This window comes from Herpailurus yagouaroundi, unplaced genomic scaffold (assembly GCF_014898765.1).
Source record: "Herpailurus yagouaroundi ecotype Mexico unplaced genomic scaffold, PumYag 220, whole genome shotgun sequence".
NCBI lineage: Eukaryota > Metazoa > Chordata > Mammalia > Carnivora > Felidae > Herpailurus > Herpailurus yagouaroundi.
The window spans coordinates 6,189,107-6,210,314 of record NW_024412451.1 but is presented as its reverse complement, the minus strand read 5'-3'; the positions used below and the strand labels follow the sequence as shown (position 1 = coordinate 6,210,314).

Here is a 21,208-nt window from a genome sequence, read left to right as displayed (position 1 = left end):
GGGTGCCTCAGCATACAGTTTGGGAACCAGGGGTCTTGAGGCTTTAGTACATTCAATTTAAATATTCTTGGCAAAGAAACTCCATCAGTGATGCCGGGCTCTTCATTCTGCTTTACTTCAGGAGGCACATAATGCCAGGTTGTCTCAAGATTAATGATGCTTTCACCTTGTTAAGTGCTGACCACGGTTTCTCTCCATTAGAAAGGTATGAGTAACCTGCAGGTAATCTGTGAATGTCCTGATGATCCTTTGCAGGAGTGAATCTGGGGCTTCAAACTAGTGATCTCATTCTATCATATATCATCATATTTGTCATATCCAGATGCGATAGGTATATAGGTGCATTTATGGGTGTGTATGACATACACACAAAACGTGTTACTGTCACAGCCATTCCTTTTGATGCTCAAATTGTCCCAGTTTTTGCCAGGAGAACCCCTTCAAGGTGGCTCCTGTGTCCTTGTAATATGATCCCATCCGTCTCTGAGCACTTCCTTGTCTTTCTGGTACAAAAGATGTCCCAGGTTTATTTTGTATTTGCCCCACCCCAAACCCGGAAGCAGTTGCTTTGCCAAGAAGTCTGGCTCTTTTGGGGTGGGGGGTGGAGAATATCTAGAAACTAAGCCCAGCGTGGTCCACATGCTTATTTCAGGCAAGCTTTCGGTGGAAGCAGATGGTTTGAGATGATCAGGTAAAGAACCATAGTGTGAGGGGTCCGTGTTGCTGACTATTGCACTTATCTATTGCTGTGTAACAGATCACCCTCAGTTATTAGTGACTTGAAACAACAAAGTCATTTTGTTATGTCTTAAGGTTCCTGTGCGTCAAACACTTGGAAAGGACTCCTCTGGGCAGTTCTAGCTCTGGGTCTTTAAAGTAGACACGGTGAGGGGCGCCTGGGTGGCGCAGTCGGTTAAGCATCCGACTTCAGCCAGGTCACGATCTTGCGGTCCGTGAGTTCGAGCCCCGCGTCAGGCTCTGGGCTGATGGCTCAGAGCCTGGAGCCTGTTTCCGATTCTGTGTCTCCCTCTCTCTCTGCCCCTCCCCCGTTCATGCTCTGTCTCTCTCTGTCGCAAAAATAAATAAACGTTGGAAAAAAATAAAGTAGACACGGTGAGATTGTGGGGAGTGCTATGACAGGAAAACTAAAGCAGCTGTGCACTGGCCGGGCACCTTTCCCTCTTCAGATAGTGTCAGGCCTCTCTCCGCGGTCTCTCCACATGGCTTCGTTTGCTCTTCTTCCAGCATGGCAGCCTCAGGGCAGAGCATGCGCGTATATAGCCACCAGAGGCTCAAGAGTGACAATTCCAGCATAAAGCAGAAGCTTCATCTCATTTATGACCTAGCCTTGGAAGTCACGTGGCTTTGCTGCTGCCATGCTCTGTTGGCCATAAAAAGTGAGAAAAGCTGTGGCAGGCTGAGGGATGGGACACAGAAGAGGGTCAGAGCACATGGGGTGGGGGATATTGTTGCAGCCACTTTTGGGAAATCTGGTCAGCCACCCTGACGCAGGACGAAAGACAGATGTTTTGGAAACCCGACAAGCAGACAGCAAGAGGTTACTCTGCTGTGAAAGCTGAGCATCCAACCCCGTATTCACTTTCCAGCGGTCACCATCTCTCCTAAGAATTCAAGTTAGGGTTTGCATTGCAGATGTCGTAAAGGGCAGAATTGGGGGTAAGCTCTGGGGCCTAGCTTAGCACCCACTATGATGTTTCCCCCTTCCTAGACCTCTCCACCATTGGTGATGATCCTAATGATTTACCGGCAGAGATGAAGGCCCACAGCAGTTGCTAAGTGTAGGATATTGGATAAAATACATGAACAGTGGGGGCAGAGTGGGGGTGATACCCCTGTCCCCCATGGATCCCACTTGGAAAGACTTTTTTTATTAATGTCTATTTATTTTTGAGGGTGGGGAGAGGGAGACACAGAATCAAGCAGGCTCCAGGCTCTGAGCTGTCAGCACAGAGCCTGTTACATGGCTCGAATTCACGAGCTGTGAGATCATAACCTGTGCCAACGTTGGACACTTAACCTACTGAGCCACCCAGGTGCCCCCGGAAAGAGTTTTCTGAGCAAACCAAAGTAAATTGAGGGGCAATTTCCTTTGCCCATATTTTATTTATCGGAGGTATACCTAACGACCCATCAGAGCTTCTGATCCAGGTGAGAAAAGCGGTTAACACACTTGAGTGGATTAAACACTTTTTTCTTTAAAAAAAAAAAAAAAAGGTTTTTTTTCTTAACAGCCTGAAGCAGAGAAATTTGATGTTTGGGTTAGCCTCTGAAATGCCATCCCAAAGGAAATATGCAATTTACATTTGGCTTTTTGAAATCGTAAACATACCTTTCAGTCTCCATTGTGACAGGGGCCCCCGGGTCACTGCCACCCCTTCTGAGGTGATATGGTTTCTGGTACATCATAGGCCCCAGTGAGTGTTGCAAATGTGGAAGAACAGTGGGGGTCAGGATGTAGGCCACTCACGACTGCCACCTGAGCTAAGCTTTAGGGCAAAGTTTAGGGGGCAGAGGAATACTGTGGAGGTTTGGTGTCGCGTTTGAGCCAGACCTGGCACTCATCCTCTTCCACTTTCCCTGTCTCTCGCCATCTTCTGCCACACTAGTTTCCTCTCTCACACGGCCCAAGCTTGCTGTCCTCGCAGGGCCTCTGCTCCCCGTATTTCTTCTTCCTGGGCACCCTTCTCTGTGCACCCTCACGGCTGCCTCTTTCTCATCATGGGGGTCTCGGCTCCAAGGCCACGTCCTCCGGGAGGCCTCCCCTGACTATCTCAAGTCTGTCCTCCCAATGATGCCCGACCAGCCCATCTCCTGCCTAGGATCCCCTTTTAACGTATCCTATCTGAAATAGGTCCTTGGGTTACCTATCTTCTGGAAGGTATGCTCCAAGAGAGCAGGGACCAGCTCCAGCCCGTTCTCCAGCTGATTCTCGGGGCCCTGACCAGCACCAGGTACCCAGCAGGTCCCCAGTGAACTTAATGGCAACACATTTCTCCTTCAGCCACACAAGGGTGATTATACCCTCCGGGCAGAGCTCCAGACTATGGACCAGTAGGTGCACGGGTTGGAAGATACTGAGATTCTTCCCTGCACTGGCCTCTCCCAGGGACCCTCTAGTAACTAAAGGGTTAATGCTGGCACAGCAGGGACCCTCCAAGACCCTGCTCCCCCTGGGCCTGCCTGAGCCCACCACTGCCCACATCCCTAGGAGTCAAGTTCAGGGTAGTTGTAAGGAGCCAACAAGATGTTCATGAAGTGCTCAGCACCGCATCTGACCACAGTAATAGTACGCCTGGAACATGCTGGCTGCCATTATTAATTACAGTTTTGCCCTTGACCTTGGGCCTACGCTATGCTGCACTCTGGGGTGCACACGCATTCAGTCCTCCCCTCACCTGAGCCAGGTTTGAGCAGCACTCAGGTGGGGACCCAGAGCTCCACACCCCACCTGTTGCCCTGTGGCCCTAGCCTGTCTCTCCTCTCTTGGCTTCCCCTCTCTGTAGCTCTCAGGTCTGTGGGTTGCCCATTCCCCACCCCCAGATGCCTCTACTGCACCCAAATGTGACCTCACTTGTCACCTGTGAACTCCAGGTCTGTCTCCTGCTCTGGCTCATTACAGATGTCTGTCTGGGCCACTTTCCTATCCCGCCTCCCAGCCCCCTCCTTCCCCAGACCAGCCTCCTGCCCTGTGCCCCATTTCTGCCTGTGGAGTAGAGGGGCCACCCTTCCTCCCCTAGGGGCTCTGAGAAGAAGGACAAAGAGAGAGTGCGGTCTCTCTAGGACATCAGCAATGAGGAAAAGAACTGTTCTCTTTTCTCTCTCCTCCAAGTCCCAAGTTAGTAGCCTGACTTCTTGGGGGTGGGGTCGGGGGGACAAGGAAGAGGTGAGATTTCTGCCCTAATTTCAGAACCTGGAAGGAAATTCTGTGTCCTGGATAGGGGCTGCCTCCTTTCAGCCCCCTGCTGGGTTTCTTTACTCCCCATTTTGAGTGGACAAGGAAGTTGGTGGGGCAGGGAGAAGGCAAGGTGACCTCTGGGCCTCTGCATTCCTCCCCCCCCCCCCCCCCACTCCCTGAAGTGGAGGTGCAACGCCCTGCCCCTTCACAACTCTAAATGTGTCCCCACACCTGCTGCCGACACCTGGGGGAGGTGAGAGGACGAGGGTGGGGAGGCTGTGGGGCTCTGTTCTCTGCCCCCTTCCAGGCGCCTGCACCTGACAGGTCTGGGCCAGGGGCTCCATGCCTGGGCCCGACCTCTTCTCCAGCTCCTTCAAAATACCCTTTCCAGAACCCAGGACTCTGCATTTGGATCCTGCCCTTGATCTTCTGAGAGCCCAGTGTCCTCATGATGAAAATGGACGTGAGGATCCTTTTCTCTCAGTGACGGGGTGGGGGTGGGGGCATGAAGCAGGGACACTGTGGGATTCACGGACCCCACCTCCCTGCTCTTCCTCTGCCCCACCCCCTCCTCAGGCTCCCTCCTCCAGCCTCTGTCCTCTCAGCTCCCCACTCTGCTCCTCCTGGCCCTCTTCCCTGTCCTGCCGGCTTCCCCCTGGGCTCTTAGCCCTGAGAGGTAGCGCCTGGCCCCCACTCCCTCTCCCCACATTGTCCCCAAAGGGGACCTGCCTGCCTGCCCCCCCCCCCCCGTCCCTGCTCCTGGGCCTTTTCCTGTCCCGGCTCCCTGGCTACTTCCCTCCTTTGGGGCCTCTTTCCTCCCCCTCTGCCTACCCCCTCTTCCCTTCTATCTCCCTCACCCTTCCCTCCCGCATTCATTCTGCAAATATTTACCAAAGGTGTACCAGGACTTTCTCCCCCTCTTGCTTCCCCTCGGTCCAGGACACTGCCTCTCTCTCTCCCCTTTTTCCATCTCTCCCCTCCGCTCCTCCCCACCTTTCTCTCTCTCACCTCCCCTCTTTTCCCTCCTCTCCCGATTTCCTTCCTCTCTTCTTCCCTCTTCTTCCTTCCTTCCCTTTTCCTCCCTCCTGTGTTTCTTCCACCCCTCCACCCTTCCCCCCCTCCACCCTCTCGTCCCTCCCCTTTTCTCTCCCTGACCCATCCTCTGCTTTTTTTTCTCTCTCCCGTCTCTACCCCCTCTTCCTCTCCCTCTCCTCCTCTCTGCCCTCCCTCCCCTCTCTCCTCTCCCCCCTCCTTTCCTTCCCGGGCAGCCTCTCCCCCCCCCCCCACTCCCGGCGCCCTCCCTCCCCTCCCTCCCGCTCCCCCTCCATCATCAGTATTCCGCTCCCGTCTCCGCCGCTCTCGGCTGCTCGCGGTCGCTGCCGCACCGTCCGAGGCGGGGGCCGGGGCCGGGGCCGGGGCCTGGGGGGGTGGGGTGGGGGGAGAGCGGCGCCGGCGGCCCGAGGAGGGAGGAAGGAAGGAAGGCTGGAAGGAAGGAAGCAAGGAAAGAAAGAAGGAAAGAAAGGAAGGCAAGAAGGAAGGCGGGCGGCGGGCCGGCGGGCGAGGGCGCCGGGCCGGGCGGCAGGCGGGCGGGCGAGCGAGGAGGCAGAGCGGCCCCCCGAACCCCACCGCTACCGCTGCGGAAGCCCCCTCCCCATCCAGGAGCCGGGGAGGGGGGAGAACTCGAGAGACCCGGGCCCGGCCGCAGCCCCGCCCCCCGCGCCTCCCCGCAGCGGGCCTCGCACCCCAAATCCCTGTGCCTCATTGGGGGGGTCCTCCCCCCGCGGGCCGGGCATGCTGCCCCGGAGAAGGAGCCCCTTTCCTCGCTGTGAGTAGCTGCCGAGGGGCGCCGGGTGGGGGCGGGAGGCGGAACCGCGGAGGGTGGGTGGGGGGCATTCTCTTAATTAGGGGACCGTGGTCTAAGGCCTCCTCCGGGATGGGGGGGGGGGGGGGGGGTCGGCGGCAGAGGACAGTGGGCGGGGCCTGATGGAGAGCCGAAGCGGGTGGGGGAAGCAGTCGGGTGGGGGTTCTCCGGGCCGAGCGAGTTCTGTGTTGGGGGGTCGCCGCTGCCTTGGGGACGGGCGGGGGGTGGTGTACGTCCGGCAGTCGCTACGCGTATCCAGCTGCGGGGTTGAAGATGTAGGCTTGTGGGGGGGCTCGCCGGGTGTAGACCTGGGGCCCCCCTTTGTGGGGTGGGAGCCTAAGTTCTTCCCCCACCATTGCCCCTCCCACCCTCCACACCGCTGCTGCTTGGGGTGGGGGGGGGGGGCACGCCAGTGATGGGGAAGGGGGAGAGGCGGGCACGGGGTTTCCTTGGTGACCGCGCCTGGCAGGAGCGGTTGCCTTGGCAACCAGGGAGAACCGGGGAGTTTGGGAAGTGAGAATGGGAAAGACGGAGGGGGTGACTGGGGAGCGAGACAACCCCCTCCCCAATCTTCAGCGCTTCTCTCTCTGGGGTCCCCCAACCCCTCCTGGTGGGCAGCGAAACCCCTGCCCCTCCCTTTTCCCGAAACCCCCTTCCTTGACCCCATTCTGCTTCGGGGGCCTTCTATCCTTGGGCATGTGTCTCCGCGGAACCACTGCCTCCCTCCCACCGTCCTTAGCCCTCTCCTCTTGGGGACCACCCCTCCCCCCATTTGCTGGCTTTCCACTCTCACACCTGCTCTTCTCAGACCTAACTGCACCTTGCCTTCCTTTCCGGGTCTTCTCACCCCCATCTCTGACTCTCCCCCCGCCAATATCCCCTCCCTTGACCTTCTCTCCAGGAGACCCCGACTTTAGCCCCTCTCTCCTCTAGCCCCACTCCCTACCCTGTTCCTCTCCGGAACCCTTGTCTTCTCCCTTCTCCGCTTCCGATCCTTGTATGGGGAGGCAGGGGGCTTCTCCCTAGCACTACCACCAGCCTCTCTCTCTCGCTCACACCCATCTGTGTCTGGGACCGCCTTTTATGACCTTTCCTCACTCAGAGCCCCCCCCCCATCCCTGTCTCCTCACCTCGTGCGATCCCCAGCCCCCGACCCCCCCAGTCCTGGGGCCCTCTTCTCTGAAATCTCTCTTTCCTGCCGGTCGCCTACTTTCAACTTCTCATCAGTCCCGGAGCCCGAGGCCCAGGCTCTGTCCAGGGTTCCACCCAAGTTTGCAAGCCCCCACTTCCACGGGCTCCTCCCTTCTGTCCTGCCAGGGGCCCAACCGGTCTCTCTCCAGGGTCTGAGTCACCAGGCCCCCCCCCCCATGCCCCCTCGCCCACCCACCCCGATCCCTTCCTCTCGGCCACTCCCATCTTGACCCTTCTCTCCCCGCCCCCACCTCTGCTGCTCTTCACGAGCACCCTCTCCTCCTCCCTGCCCTGCTCCCCGCAGCCTCAGGCCCGGTTCTCCCGTCGCCACTTTCTCAGGGTGGGGAAATCCCCTGGGGAGAGCCCAGCTGGGAAGGGGGAGGGGCACGGGAGCCTCAGGGCTGCCCCACAGCCCCCTCCCCACCCCCCTCCCCAGCTGGGAGCTGCGGTAGAGCCTCCGCAGCGCCCCATTGCTATGCGCCTCACATCCCTAGTCCCGGCCGCGCAGCCGCCAGACAGGAACTCGGGCTCCAGCGGCAGCTGGGAGTAGCCGGAGTCGCTTCCCTCCTGGTCCAGGCAGCCGGCAGCATCCTCTCCCCCTTAAAAGCTCCCCACTCCCCAGGACCTTGGCCAGGATCGGCCCCTCCCTCTTCCTGGAGCATCTTCTGTCTCCTGGCTCCTTCCAACCTGCATCTTGCGGCCTCCGCTTCCCGCCTTCCTCCTGCTCTTCGCTGGGTCCCCTCTAATCCTGGCCACCTGGCTGTCCACGCAGCGGGCGCACTCAGAAAGGAGGGGCAGGGAATGAGGCAGCAGAGAGGCGCTGAGAGAGACCCTCCGGCAAGGCAGAGAAGCGTGGGAGCCAGAGAGATAGAGGCACAGCCAGAGTCAGAGAAGACTCCCAAACACACACACACACACAATTAGGGTGCATCACCACCGAGCCAGACGTACACAAAGTTACTCACCTAATTTCCGAAAGAAAGCAAGAGTCAGACAGGGGAACCCACAACCATCCACACGCACAGAGGAGCAAGAGGCCTAGGCAGAGACACAGGGAGCCACAGACTCAGGGAGAGTGTGTGCAGACCCACAGAGCTGGCACGAAGGAGCCAGAGAACATTCCACCAGCAGAGGTGCAGGGGGGATTAGAGGCGCAGTGAACTTCGAGGGACCTGAACCAGCCACGGGCAGAGGGTGGGAGAGTGTGAGAAAGACACAGAGGCGTGAGTGGGCAGAGGTGTGCGAGAGCACACACATACGCACGCGCGCACACACAGTTATTCACCGGCAGCCAGAGACCCAGTTGCAAACAGGGCTGCGGTACCCAGAGTCAGCCAGAGGCCGGGAGAAAGAGCCGGAGTCAAGTGCACGTATAGAGACACGCACAGAGACCCAGAGGGAGAGACAGAGGCAGCACCCTGTGGAGAACCACGCTGGCCAGAGAGGCCCTCAAACTCGGTGGCCTCATGAACTCACGTGCGCCAAGAGACACAAAGTGAGAGGTCACGTGCGCCAAGAGACACAAAGTGAGAGGCACAGAGGTGGCCTCGGAGCTCTGGGGATGTCACAGAGCTGTGCGCACACAGTCAAGCCCAGAGCCCAGTGTGAGGGGCACAGGTGTGTGCTGACTGGAGCCGGCCATCACCCTTAATTCCACCCAGAGGCAGTTGGGGGAATGCCCTCCGCCTGCCGAGGGCTCCCAGGGGTCTCCTCGCTGTCAGAGAGGACAGCAGGATTAAACCGTTGGGTGCCAGAGGGCTGACACATCCCTCTGAGGTAGAGCCATGGCCAAGTGCAGGCGCCCAGGGACTCGTGCACAGTCACAGAGGCCTCAAGGGGAAAGGCAGGTCTTTGGGCGGAGGTGGGCAGAGGGGCAGGAGGCGGAGGGGAAGCACTGAACTCCTTCCGGCGCCCTGGCTCCATTCTCAGGCCACGGTCCCCATCTCTGTCTCCCTTCCTCCCCACTTCTCTCCACCATCCTGCCCCATCTTTCACCCTCCCCCACCTCTGTGGCCGGGCACCTGTCACTAGATGTTACCCGGACCTCCTGTGTCTATCAAGCCCATCTCCCACCGTCTCTCCCCTGGCTCTCCCCTGGGGCGACCCTCCTCGCCCTACAGCCCCACACAGATGAACTTATTCATCAGTATTTCTTTCTCAAAGCCCACCTGCTGTGAAACCTGCCTCTATTTCCCTGTAGGCTCTGCTCTCTGCTCCTCTGTGTCACTCTCCCTCACCCCCACCAGCCCGTAGGTCCTCCCTGCCTCCTGCTCTGTCTTCCCTGCACTCACTCTCCCACATTCCTGAGCGCTTCCCCTGCGTCCTGTGGGCCCTGAGTGTTATTTCCCCCCAGTGCTTTCCAAGTATTTAATGTGTTGTCAACTTAAAAAAAAAAAATAGTGATTTCACGTAAAAATCCATTCTCATCATGAAACAAAAAATTGTAGCTACGTGTGGTGACGGATGTCAACTAGACTTATTGTGGTAATCATTCCACAAATAGTGAATCATTACGTTGTACACTTGAAACTCATACATGTTATATGTCAATGACATCCCCCCCCCCTTCAAATCCAGATTACCCGCTTCTTTTGAAAAATTCCCCTTCTGGGGTAGCCATGGGCTGTGCTCAGGCACCTGCTGGCCACCGCTCCCACGCTCTATTAACCTGCTGTATCCATCTGTCTTACCTGCCCGGCTCCCTAGGCAGCTGAGTTCTCAAGCCTGGCTATTTTCTCTGGCCCCGGGCTTGGTTTTGGCCCTGTCACTCTCTCCACGCTGCTTCTCTCTGGTTTCTTTCCAGAATTGGAGCCCCCTTGGCCGGGAGCTTTGTCAGCCTGGCCTTCCTGCCTCATCATCCTCTGGGGCAGTTTTGCCCCAGCCCCCAGGCTCACCTGCCCCCTCCCTCCCGTGGAGGCAGAAACTCGCCAGACCACCAGGGTGCGGGGCGCACAGGAGCTCTCCACAGCCATGATCTGCTTGGGAAGCGCTGGCCCCTTGCGGTGTTCCTGAAGCCACCATGTGGCAGCCAGTCGTGGCTGGCTGACGCCGGGGCGGGCCACAGACCCCACGCTTGTCCCTTAGTGCAGGATGGCAGCACAGGCAGGGGTAGGTTTCCCTGTGTGTTGGAGGACGGGTGCACATTTGGGAGTTCATCCGGTCCAAGTGCGGGTCTCAGAGGACAGGGGTCCTGGTGATGGACCTGGGGCCCTGTTCTGGGAAGGGGAGGGGCTTAGTTTGGCCCCGCCTCCAGGTCAGGGTGCGGACGCCGGAGGTACCTTTTGTGCCATGACAGGGCTAGGGCCCAGCTTTAGTTACTCCGCCATCACCCTTTGGGGTATCAGGAGCATGGCTTTGTTTCCTCTCCTCATCTCTTGAATTTAGGACGCCTCCATCCTCACTGAGCAGAAGCCCCTTTACCTTCCCTTCCGGGTCCCTGAAAGTAAAGTGGCTCGGCCAGGCGGGGGGGGGCAGGAGAGTAGGAAGAGCCCAAATGCCCCTCTGTTGCCTGGAAACCTACAGGCACGACCGTTGTCGTGGTAGGTGGAGGCCGAGGAGCTGCACTGGGGGCCTGGGAGATGGGCTGCTAGGGGACCCTGCGGTTCGGGGTCAGGCAGGAGTCCATCCCAGGGGACCACTGGGTCCCCAAGAAGGCTGCCAAGAGAAAGAATGCCCGGTCCGGCCTGGGGGTTGAGAAGCGTGTATAGGACCCAGAAGCAGGGGGAAAGGAGGCTGGGGCCAGCAGCCCAGGCCACCCCCTTCCTGTCTCAGCCCGCTAAGGCAGCCCTCTTCTCTTCCTGAAGCCCCCAGCCCACTCTCCTGCCCACAGAATTGACCTTAGGCCTTGGAGCTCTCGTTCCAAGCAGTGAGACAAAGCTCAGAGAGCGGTGCCAGCCCTGGCTCTCCTGAGGGGTAAACCCCAGGCGGCAAACACTGAGAGGTGCCCTCCCCTTGCCTAGAACCCTCAAGCACAGGGCCCGAGAGAAGAATGAAAAGAGCTGAAGTCTACGGAGAGCTTACCACGTGCCAGGCTCTGTGGCAGCCTGCGTGGCTGTTCTCCACTTGCCCTTCACGGAAGACCTCCAAGGGAGGCACGATCGTCATCCCTAGTTGGGCATACAGGGAGACTGAGGCTCACAGAGAAGTCCCTTGCCCAATGTCAACAGCCAGAAGTGGCTTCGCTGGGGCTGCAAGCCCAGGCGTGGGCCACCCTGCAGATTGTTTCCCCCAGCTGAGACCACTGCTTTCCAGGGGGGTAAACTGAGACCCAGAGAGTGGAACTTGCTGGTCCATCAGGCCCTCCAAGTAGAAATTAGGATTGTTAATAATAATCAGATTGTTAATAACAGACTCATAGCAGGTTATACTTTATTTTTTTGGTAATTTTATTTTAGAGAGAACGGGAACAGGGGAGAGGGGCAGAAGGAGAGAGAGAGAGAGAGAGAGAGAGAGAGAGAATCTTAAGCAGGCTCCATGCTCAGCACAGAGCCCGATGTAGGGCTCGATCCCGTGAACCATGAGAACATGACCTGAGCCGAAATCAAGAGTCAGATGCTCAACCGACTGAGCCCCCAGGTGCCCTGAAGGTTAGACTTTAAAAGAGACATCAGGGTTCCTGTAACTTAGGGCCTCCCCTCGTTTATGCCCTTGTAATGCCTCCAGGGGACAGGACCAACCCTCCCCGATTCTCACAGTGGACTCTCCTCACCAGGTGTGGGAGGGTCCAATCCATGTCTAGCTGGGGGGGGGGGGGACGGATTCCTCAGGTGGTTTGTTGTTCGTCCCCCCCCCCCCCCCCGCCTCCACTCCTCAATAAATGATCCGGCTGGAAATGCTGGATTTACATATGGGGAGCAGGGAGACTGAGTCACGGAATGAGAAAGAGGTTTGTTCTTCAGACCCAGTGAAAATATGAAAATACCCTTTAATATCACTGTCATTCAAGTGCCCAGCACCAGACATGTCAACATGAGCCCCCAGTAAGCTAGGTATCATTATCTCTGCAGACAGAGCCTGGCGGGGACAGGAGGGGGACCACAACGAGCCAGTGGCAAGTCAGAGTTTGAACCCAAGTTTCCCTGACGCCAGTCTCTTTCCAGCTCTCCGTCGTCCTAGAGTGATGGTGCGGTGACACGGAGGAGGAGGGTCACAGTTAGAGAATAATTTTAGTGCGAGCTTCTTCTGTGCCAGGTACCACGCTGAGCCCATCACAGGTATCGGACCAGAGTCTCCACCACCCCCGGAGGTAGATGAGCTATTTCCCCCATTTCACAGAGGAGCAAACTGAGGCCCTGAGAGGTGACATCCCCTCCCCAAGGCTACAGGGCTAGTAACTGTGGCAGTGGAGGTTCTAACGAGGGTCTGGCCCAGCCTGGAGCACACTCTTCCACGGAGCAGGGGGAGGGAGGAGGAGAGCTCGTGATTCATCCTGAAATGGAGCGCGGGGTGCTCCCAGACCAGCATCCCCAGGAAGTCCGGCCCCTGAGTCTCCCCACTCCTCCCCCACTCCCGTCAGAATCTGCACAAGATCCCAGGCGATCTGGACACGTGTGGATGTCCCAGAAACACTGCTCCAGTTCAAGTGCTTTCCCACTTTTTATTACTTTTAGTAGTACACACATACACACACATCCCTTTTATAAAGTTCGTCACGCAGGGGCACCTGGGCGGCTCAGTCGGTTAAGCATCTGACTCTTGATTTATGCTCAGGTCATGATCTCACGGTTCCTGGGATTGAGCCCCATGTAGGGTGCTGCACTGGCCGCATAGAGCCTGCTTGGGATTCTCTCTCCCTTTCTCTGTCCCTCCCCTGCCTGCGCGTGCACGCATGCTCTCTCTCTCTCTCTCTCTCTCTCTCAAAATAAAGAAACATAAAAAAAATAAAATTAGTTACACACATCCTGAGGTAGAAAACAAATTGCAGAATTGCCCTTCCAGGGGCCAGCAAGGAGAGAAGGAGCCAGGGAGGCCACGGTCAAGGTGGCTCGCACTGCACCCCTCCCACCTGCAAACTCACCTCCCACACCCCTGCCGGAGCCTTGGCGGTGACCTCTGTTTTGAAAAGTTCCAATACCAGGCCAGCCTCTAGCTCCCCCACCCCCCCCACCCAGGCAGATTCAATTCAGCAGCGTTATACTGACCCCCACATCCCAGAGCTACACAGAATCGCACAGAGTGTGCACAGAAGAGAGGGGGCCTGGGGTCGCGCTTCAGCTGGGAGCCCGCCCGGGGCTGTGTGTTCGCGGGGGGGGGGGGGGGGGTGCCTCGGGCAGAGCCAGTTCCATGCAGACCTGAGCTTCAGCCAGACACACACTGGGACAGCCACTCCAGCAGTCAGAACCACGTTCTCCAATACAGTAACCACTACAGCCACGTGTGGCCATTGACATTTAGATTAATTTAAATGAAATTAATTCAATTCCTCAGTCACACTCACCACTCAGTAAGCGCTCACCAGCCGCACGTGCTCGTGGCTACCATGTTGGACAGCACAGAAAGCATTTCTTCCGTAGTCGCAGAGACTGCCACTGGGCAGCGACGCATCAGTTCCCAGAACATTCTATGCCGGCTGGTAGACAGCTGCTGCTCTCCGGCCTTCATGCATCCCCCAAACCCGTGCCCTCCCAGTCCTTTGTCGTAGGGTATCTTGTTAATCCCCATTTCTCCGATGAGGAAATGGAGTGAGGAAAGTTCCTAGCAGGAAACGCAGCAACGCAGAGATGGGAGCCGCGTTTTCCTTTCTCCATTTATCGGCCAGGTCTTGGGTCCCAGCTCACCCTTGCAGGTCACTTGCAAAGCGCCAGACCCTGCCCTGGGTCCCCTTGCCGGGGCCCCCTTGCCGGAGCCTCCGGCAGCCCCACAGCCCCCAAGTGTCACCAACGGCCTGTGTTACAGAGGAGGGAAGCGGGGGTGGGGGTGGAGTGGGCAGAGGGATGGAGGGGCTGGCCCAGCGTCTCACGGCCAGGGACTGGTGGGGCCACCCAGGGCCCTCCATCACTGCTCCTGGAGCATCCCGGGCCCCTGGCATGAGCGGGCTCACCTCCTACTGGCAAAGACGGGGGTTGGGGGTCCTGTGTCCAGGGATCGCTCTATTTTCTCCCCCCCATCTCCGACCTCCTCTGGTGCCCTGTCTCCTTTCCTGGCTCTCAGAATCTGACCCCAGATCTGTAAGGAGAGTGCGGCTCCTCCCTCTGCCTCGCCTCCTACATCTCCTCCAAGTTCCGCAGCTTTGGCTTTGGCGAATTTGCTGCATGCCTCCGTTCTCCCTCCTCTCCATACCCACAACCCCAACCTCACCCTCTGCCCCTGGACCCCTGGCCCGGCTCCTCCCCAGCTTTCAGCTCCCCCCGCCCCCCACGCCCCAGGTTTACTCGGAGGGGTCTTTCCAACCCAGAGTTGACTCGCCCCTCCCCTACCCCAACACCACCCCCCCAGCACCCCTGCTTCTCAGCCTACTGTGGGGGTGGGGCGTCTTTGTAACTGAGCTGGGCTCTGTGTGTGGCTCCCTGACCCCCACCCGCCTCTCTGGCCCCCAGGCCTTGGCACCCTGGGGTTCTTTCGTCACCTGCACACCTGTTGCTCCTGCTTCTGGTCTCAGCTTTGCGATCACCTCCTCCCGACTCCCCTCCACCAGCCATGGGCCCATGGGCGGTGATTTGCCTAGACATTCCGGGAACCCCCACCTGTGCTCACAGGCTCCCCTCCGGCCTCCCCAGCCAGTGCCAGCAGGGGACCGGGCGGGAGGGGGTACTCGCTGGCTCTTCTTGCCGAGGCTTTGTGGGGGCCCGCGTGTCTGTCCGGGGCATTGGGGACGCAGCCGTGAGCACGCCAGACAAACTCCCCGCCTGGGGAGCTCACCTTCCGGTGGGGGACAGACAATGATGGACAGAACAAATCGCTGTCTACAGGGTACCTTCTGGCCATCCGAGGGCTGGGGAGCAAAGGAAGTGTGTCAGTGCGAGAGGTGGGGGCAGGGCAAGTCAAGGGCTGAGCCCCCACAAGCCTTTCCCAGGGTTCTGCCAGCTCAAAAGTTAGGGGACTGTCGATTCTCCGGGCTTTGGGGTTGCTTTTGTTTGAAAAGCCTTCAGGACAGGCACTGGCTCAGAGGGACACACGTGTGAAGTTGTTTCATCCGTCCCCGAAGCCGGCTCTGCCCGTACCCTCCCCCCCACCAACTTAACAGCGCCCAGCCTTGCGCATATGACAGGCATCCAGCGAGAGAAGTGTTCAGCTCTCTCTGCCTTTGATGTCTCTCCACCCTCCTGGCTCCAGGCTCCACTTCCGCCCCAGTCCCTCACAGTCGGGAAGTTCTTCTTTAGATCTAACCTCCATCCCTCTTGCTGCGATGGCAGTCAATTTCCTATCTTTTCTCTCACCTTCTGAACTCCCCCCAGAAAAATGAGTATGCCCGACAGGAACGTTCCCTGCCTCCCTTCTCTCCTCGCCCCACCTCCCCTGGGCCCCCGAGTTTCCCATCTGCCATCTGCCCGAATCCTCTCAGGCACAGTGCCCGAGATCTCTCAGAGCTTGGTCTGGGGAGGATGGTGATGCTTCCCCCGGTCCGCAGTTCCCTCTCGGGCTTCCTCTGCTCTCCTGCCCTTCTTGTAGTCTCTCCCTCTCCCTGGCCCCTCGTGCACGGTTGTGTTTTGGTCTCTAGCCCCTGTCTTTGTTCCTCTGTCTTTCCATGTCTCTGCCCCTCTCTGCCTTGCGCCCCTCTCCTCTCTTTGGGGCCTCTTGCCTCTCTGGCTGTTTCATTCCTTCGACCAGGTAGGGGTGGAGAACAGGCAAGAGGCCTCCCCCCAGGGCACGTGGTGACCTGGCCAGGTTCTGGGCCTTGGCTTCCAGTGCCAGCTGTCCCACGGACAAGCTGTGTGACCGGCCATCGGCCAGTGTCTTCAGCCCTCCCGATCTGTTGCTCCAACTGTAAAATGGACACCAGAACAGGCCACGGGGAGAAGCCAGTGGCTGCAGGCGTGGGCAGTGCTTAGGCCAGCACCAGGCACGTTGTGGGTGCCCAGGAAACGCTTCCCATCGCTGTTAGGATTGCACTGTGGGGAGCAAGGCGATCGCTGACAGCAGGTCATGTGACCCCTGTCAGCAGGGTGTGGAGCAGGGGAGGTTTGTCTCATCCTATGCAGTGGGGATGAGACAGGCTTTGCAGGATGCTGACTATTGTTTAACATGTCCCCCCACCCCGAGAGACTTCCGTGGGACTGAGGTTGCTGTCCTGACAAGCTTTGGGGTCTCTGGGACCTGTTGGCTCTGGTGAAGCTGACCAGGGAGGGACCATTTCGTAGCCGTGCATGGCCTGGGGCAAGTGCCTTTGTCTTTTGGTGCCTCGGCTTTCCTATCTGTGAAATGGGGGTAGTAGCAGCGCCTCTCCGAGGGCCCAGGGGAGAACTGCGGTTTTTGCCAAGTACAGAGCCCAGAAGGGTGCCCCAGGAATGCCAGGTACCTGGCAGACATTGACATCGCCGGTGGTGTTGGGACCGCTCAGACGTGTGCCCCAGGGCTTTGGGAACGTGCCCAGCAGGGGAAGGGTTATCCTCACAGCATGACGGTTAGTGGGGTGCAGGAGCTGCCCTGGGGGCCTGCTGTTTGGGACTCTAGAGTGTGGTACCTGGGACCTCTCCATCCAGGTTGCGCCTTGGTGCGGCGCGGGCGTCACACTGAAGGCAGTTGTGTTTGCATATGGATGTGCTGCCTCTGCTGGGCGGGCCTCCTGGGATGGGCGGGGACCTCAGGATCTGGGCCGCCTGAGGTGTGAGCTTGAGAGGTTGCAGCTGTTAAGAATGTGTCCTGGGCTGGGTGCAGGTCTCTGTGCAACTGTAACGAGGCAAAGTGTTCAGTCCGTGAGGAGTATAGACTAACAGCCATGATAACTCGCTCATTCATTCCTCACTCAGTTTACTGAGCACCTAACGTGTGCCAGGCACCGTCATAAATACTGGGAACCAAACTGCCCAAAACAGATGGAGTGCCTGCCCTTGGGGAGCTTACACTCAAGTGTGTGGGCTTGTAAGAGGCTAGATGCTGACGAATGTCATATAGAAAAGTACAAGAGGGAAGGTTCTGGAGAGGGCTAGGGTGCTGTGATTTGAGGTGGTCAGGATGGCCTCACCGGAGAAGGTAACACCTGAGCAAAGACCTGAGAGGAGGCAGGCCCAATCTGGGAGGCGGGGCGGCGGGCGGGTGGGGGGTGGGGGGGTGCCTCTGGGATCCAGACAGGGAAGAGCAAGAGCAAAGGCCCTGAGGCAGAAATGTATGCAGCCTGTTCCAGAAACTGAGGAGGCCAGTGTGGCCTGAAGTCAGCGAGTGAGCAGGGGAGGAGACCAGAGCTGAAGCCAGAGAAGTAGCCCAGCCCGAGGAGAGGGGCCCTGGGAACCCAGGTGATGTCCCCTGCCCTGGCACCTAGTGAGGCCACCTGAGTGAGGGGGTGAGGGGCGGTGGAGCAGAGGAGGGCAGGGTCTGGAGGGCAGGTTGGATGTTGACGGGACCCCTCTGGCTGCCTGTGGGAACAGACTGGGAGGGAGGGCGGGACAGAAGTGGGGGGGGGGGGAACCAGTGAAGAAGGACTCTGATCTCAGGGGAGATGGCTTGGGGGCGAGGAGGAACGGGGGTCAGATCTGCATGTGGGGCATAGGTAGAGCATTTTCACTGAGGATCTAGCTAGCCAGCCCCCAACAGCCCTAGGAGGCCGATACTCTTATTACCACCACCCCCCCCCATCTCCCAGCATTTCCTGCAGCTCAGAACCACGAAGTCACTGGCCTGAGGTCACACAGCAAGGGAAACAGTCCCCCTTGCTTCATGTGCCCTAATGTTGCCACTTACCTTCTGTGCCCTGTGGGTGCCCTGGGCTTTGAGTACGGGGGTGGCCTTTGGCGGCACCGACACCAGTGCTTGCACACAGTAGGGACTCAGAAAATATCTGCCGTCTGGCTGGCTGGCTGGGTGAATGGAAGAAACGCGAGCGGCTTCCCTGCCCATTTTGCAGAAGTGTATGGGGAGGCGGCTAGCGGGCCCTGGCTGAGGTCCGGGGGAGAGGGCTGCATCTGGGGCCGGGTTTCTTTGTGGCACGAATGGGGGCCGGCCCTTGGCTGCAGGACTGGGTGACGAGGATGTTGGCCCAGGATCTCTGGTGTGTCAGTGGTGGGGGTAGGAGTAAATGGCCACGCGGCGTGGTGAGGGGCTCGGGGAGCTCCCCTGGGGGGGCCTGGAGGTAGTAGCTCCTGAGGGGAGACTGTGCTAGGCTGTCTGTCCTTGGGCCTGGGGACAGGTGCAGGAGGGGTGGCTGTGGCCAGCGGTGGGGGGGTGGGGTCAGCCGTGGCCCAGCCTGGTTTTGCAGCCAGTCTGTGCCACGAGGCCGGGCTTGGCACAGCCCACACGCCCCCCCCCCCCTTCCCAGGGCGGCCGGCCGTCAACCTTCCTCCCCCCGCTTCCCCCCGACCTTCCCCTGCCGCCCAGAACCAATGGGTTAATTAGATAACGGAGCCTTTGATTAGCGGGGGAGGGGGAGGCCTCCCGGTGCAGGGAAGGGGGGCCAAGGAGGAGGGAGGAGAGGCGCCCTCCCCGTTCGGAAGGAGAGAAAGAAGGAGGGAGGGGGTGGGGAGGGAGGGAGCTGAGGCACAGCTTGGCTCTGCACTGCCGTGTGACTAGAAATTGTAATCGCGGAGAAAGAGAGAGACAGACAGAGCCTGGCCGAGAGAGACCGAGACAGACGGACAGACAGACAGAGAATCTGACCCAGACGGGCTCCCCAACCTACGGAGAGGGTGATGGGGACAGAGCGAGAGTGAGGAGGAGATGGAGGAGAAGGAGAGAGGGGGCCTGGTCGTCCCGAGGGAGGCGAGACAGTGAGGGGGAGCCCCGAAGAGGGGGCTGGGGCTGAGGAGGGACAAGGCCAGGGGGCCGGGAGAGAGGAGAAGGGGGCCGGGGTCGGTGGGGGGAGAGCAGAGCAGCCGGCGGTGGGGGGGGGGGGGAGAGCGGAGGTAGCGGTGGGGGTGGGGGTAGGAAGCAAGAGGAGGCCAGCAGGGAGGAGGGGGAGGAGACTGCTGCAGTGGCCTGGACGGGCCTCCCCGGGGCGGGAAGGGAAGGGCGACCGGCGAGGAGGGGGGGGCGCGGGGAGACCCAAGAAGCCCCTGCGCCCCCCCCCAGCCCGACCTCGAAGGAAGCCCTGGAGAACTGGGGAGGCAGAGCCCCCCCGCCGGTTGGAGGCATGTGGAGGGGGGGGCCTGGGGCCCAGGGAGAGGCCCAGCGGAAGCGGAGCCACCGGGGTGAGTGTCCCTCACTGTGGTTGGGTGGGGGGGACAAGGACAGAGATGGCTGAGGGCGAAGGAGGGAAGGGGCGGGAGGCCCAGCCGCCACCGCAGAAGCTGTGATGGGAGGGGGGGGAGGGATGCGGGCGGCTGCAGGAGAGATGGGGACAGATGCGGTAGAGACGCGCGGCTGCAGGCCTGGACCTGGGGCGAGTGCTGCAGCCGCAATTTCTGCCCCTGGCTTCCAGGGTGTGGGCTGAGTCGGCGCCAGTCTTAGGAGGTGGCAAAGGGGACGGGGGTGCAGGGTTAGGGCCAGTGGAGACCCCCCCGTCACACTCCGGAAGGAGAGACCCCGCTGCGCTCACATGACTCACAGATAGAGGAGCACACAGCCCCCAGCCCACCAGGTGGAAAAATGTGTCCAGGATTCAGACACAGAACCGACCCCTCCCCCGTCTCTGTCTCTCAGGCTTTCTCGTCTCTCTGTCTCTGCGTCTCTCCGTCTAGCTCTGGATGATCTTGGAAACTGCAGAAGGAGGAAGCGAATGTGTGTGTGTGTGTGTGTGTGTGTGTGTGCGCGCACGCGCGTGCGGGGTTGGGGCTGGTGGCCCTGTGTCCGTGGGTCTGAGAGTCGGCTGTCTGCGGTGTGCCCGGGTCTCTGCTGCTGGTGGGCATGTTTGTGCAGACCACTTCCGTCTCCCCCCCCCCCGCCCCCCCGCTAGCGGGGGACTGGGGCGGCCTGCTGATGTGGGTGCACGTGCATGTGCTCCAGACACTGCCTGGAAGGGAAGGGAAAGCCAGGGCCACCAGCCTCCTCTGCCACTCGCTGGCCGGCTCCACGCCGGGACGAGCCGTCCCCCTTCCAGCGCCTCAGTGTCCTCATCTGCAGATTGGGCGTCCTAATGGCTTCCTCCTACGGTTCCTGGGAGGCTTCCATGAGAACACTGTGTGCGCAGAGTCTGGGGCATAGAAAGGGCTAACCCGGAAGACGGGAGCTATTATTATCGTTGCTATTCTCACCGTCGCTGTTGTTATGATTGGCCCGTCCCCCTTTGTCTTGCCCTGACCCCACCCCGCCCGTTGCCCACCCAGAGTTCGAGCACAGGGTCTCTGGCCCCCAGCCCCCTCCCCACCAACCGCCCCGACACCATCCCCGGCAGCTGCTGGCACGGAGCCACCAGGCGCTGCTTTGGCCCCGGGCACCTGCCATCCCACGGCCTCCTGCCTGTGCTGCCACCCCAGGCCCCCGCGGCCCCCACCTCCCCCTTGCCTTCTCCAGTCTGCTCCCAGCCTCTCCTGCCCACACTTCACCTCAACAGGTGCCTTGTCTGGCACTTACCTTCTTGAAGTTCCTCCTCTGAGTCTAACTCAAGTCTCTCTGGCTGCTGAGAGGCCACCCCCCGGCCCCTGACGGGGTGACAGGAGTCTGAGGGGCGGCGGGCCCAGTGTGGGGGGCGTTTGGTGCTGGGCACCCGGCCTCTTTGCAAAGGCTCCTGGGTAGGGAGTGGGGTGAGGGGACAGGAGGTCGCGCCAGAGGCAAGGGGGCCTAGATGGCCACTGTGACGGAAGCCAGACTCCAGACCACCACCCAGGCTTCCAGACCCGGCACTTCATCCTTTCTCTGTCCCTTCATCTTGTCTCTCTTCCTCTCCCTCCATCTCTGCCTCTTTGTCTCCGCTTCTGAAACCATGCCTAGAACCAGGGTTTGGATCTGACATCTCCATTACTGGCCAAGCGCCTGGGGCAGCCGTTCTCTCCCCACCTCACCCTTGCCTCGGTTGTCCGTTCTGCGAAATGGGCACAATCTTCCAGTCGGGGAAGGACGTGAGACAGTGCAGGGAGGGCAGGGCTAGCGCCATTCTCTGCCTCCCTCAGGGGGTGGGTCGGCCTCCCACGGGGCGGGGGGAGCCCTGCTCTCCGGGTCCTGAGTAGACCAGGGAGGTGATGGTGGCAGCAGTGGCTGAGAGCTGCCTGGGGGTTGGG

The 21,208-nt window shown here is 59.7% G+C and overlaps 1 protein-coding gene across 1 annotated transcript in view; it reads left to right on the top strand.

The window, feature by feature from the left end:
* The first annotated feature begins 5,475 nt into the window (after window positions 1-5,475).
* The window catches only part of LRRC4B (leucine rich repeat containing 4B), a 45,223-nt gene continuing 29,490 nt past the window's right edge, over window positions 5,476-21,208 (top strand). Inside the window, exon 1 of the mRNA XM_040458197.1 lies at window positions 5,476-5,741. The gene's annotated coding sequence lies outside the window, so the exon portion shown is untranslated. The remainder of the gene's footprint in view (window positions 5,742-21,208) is intronic.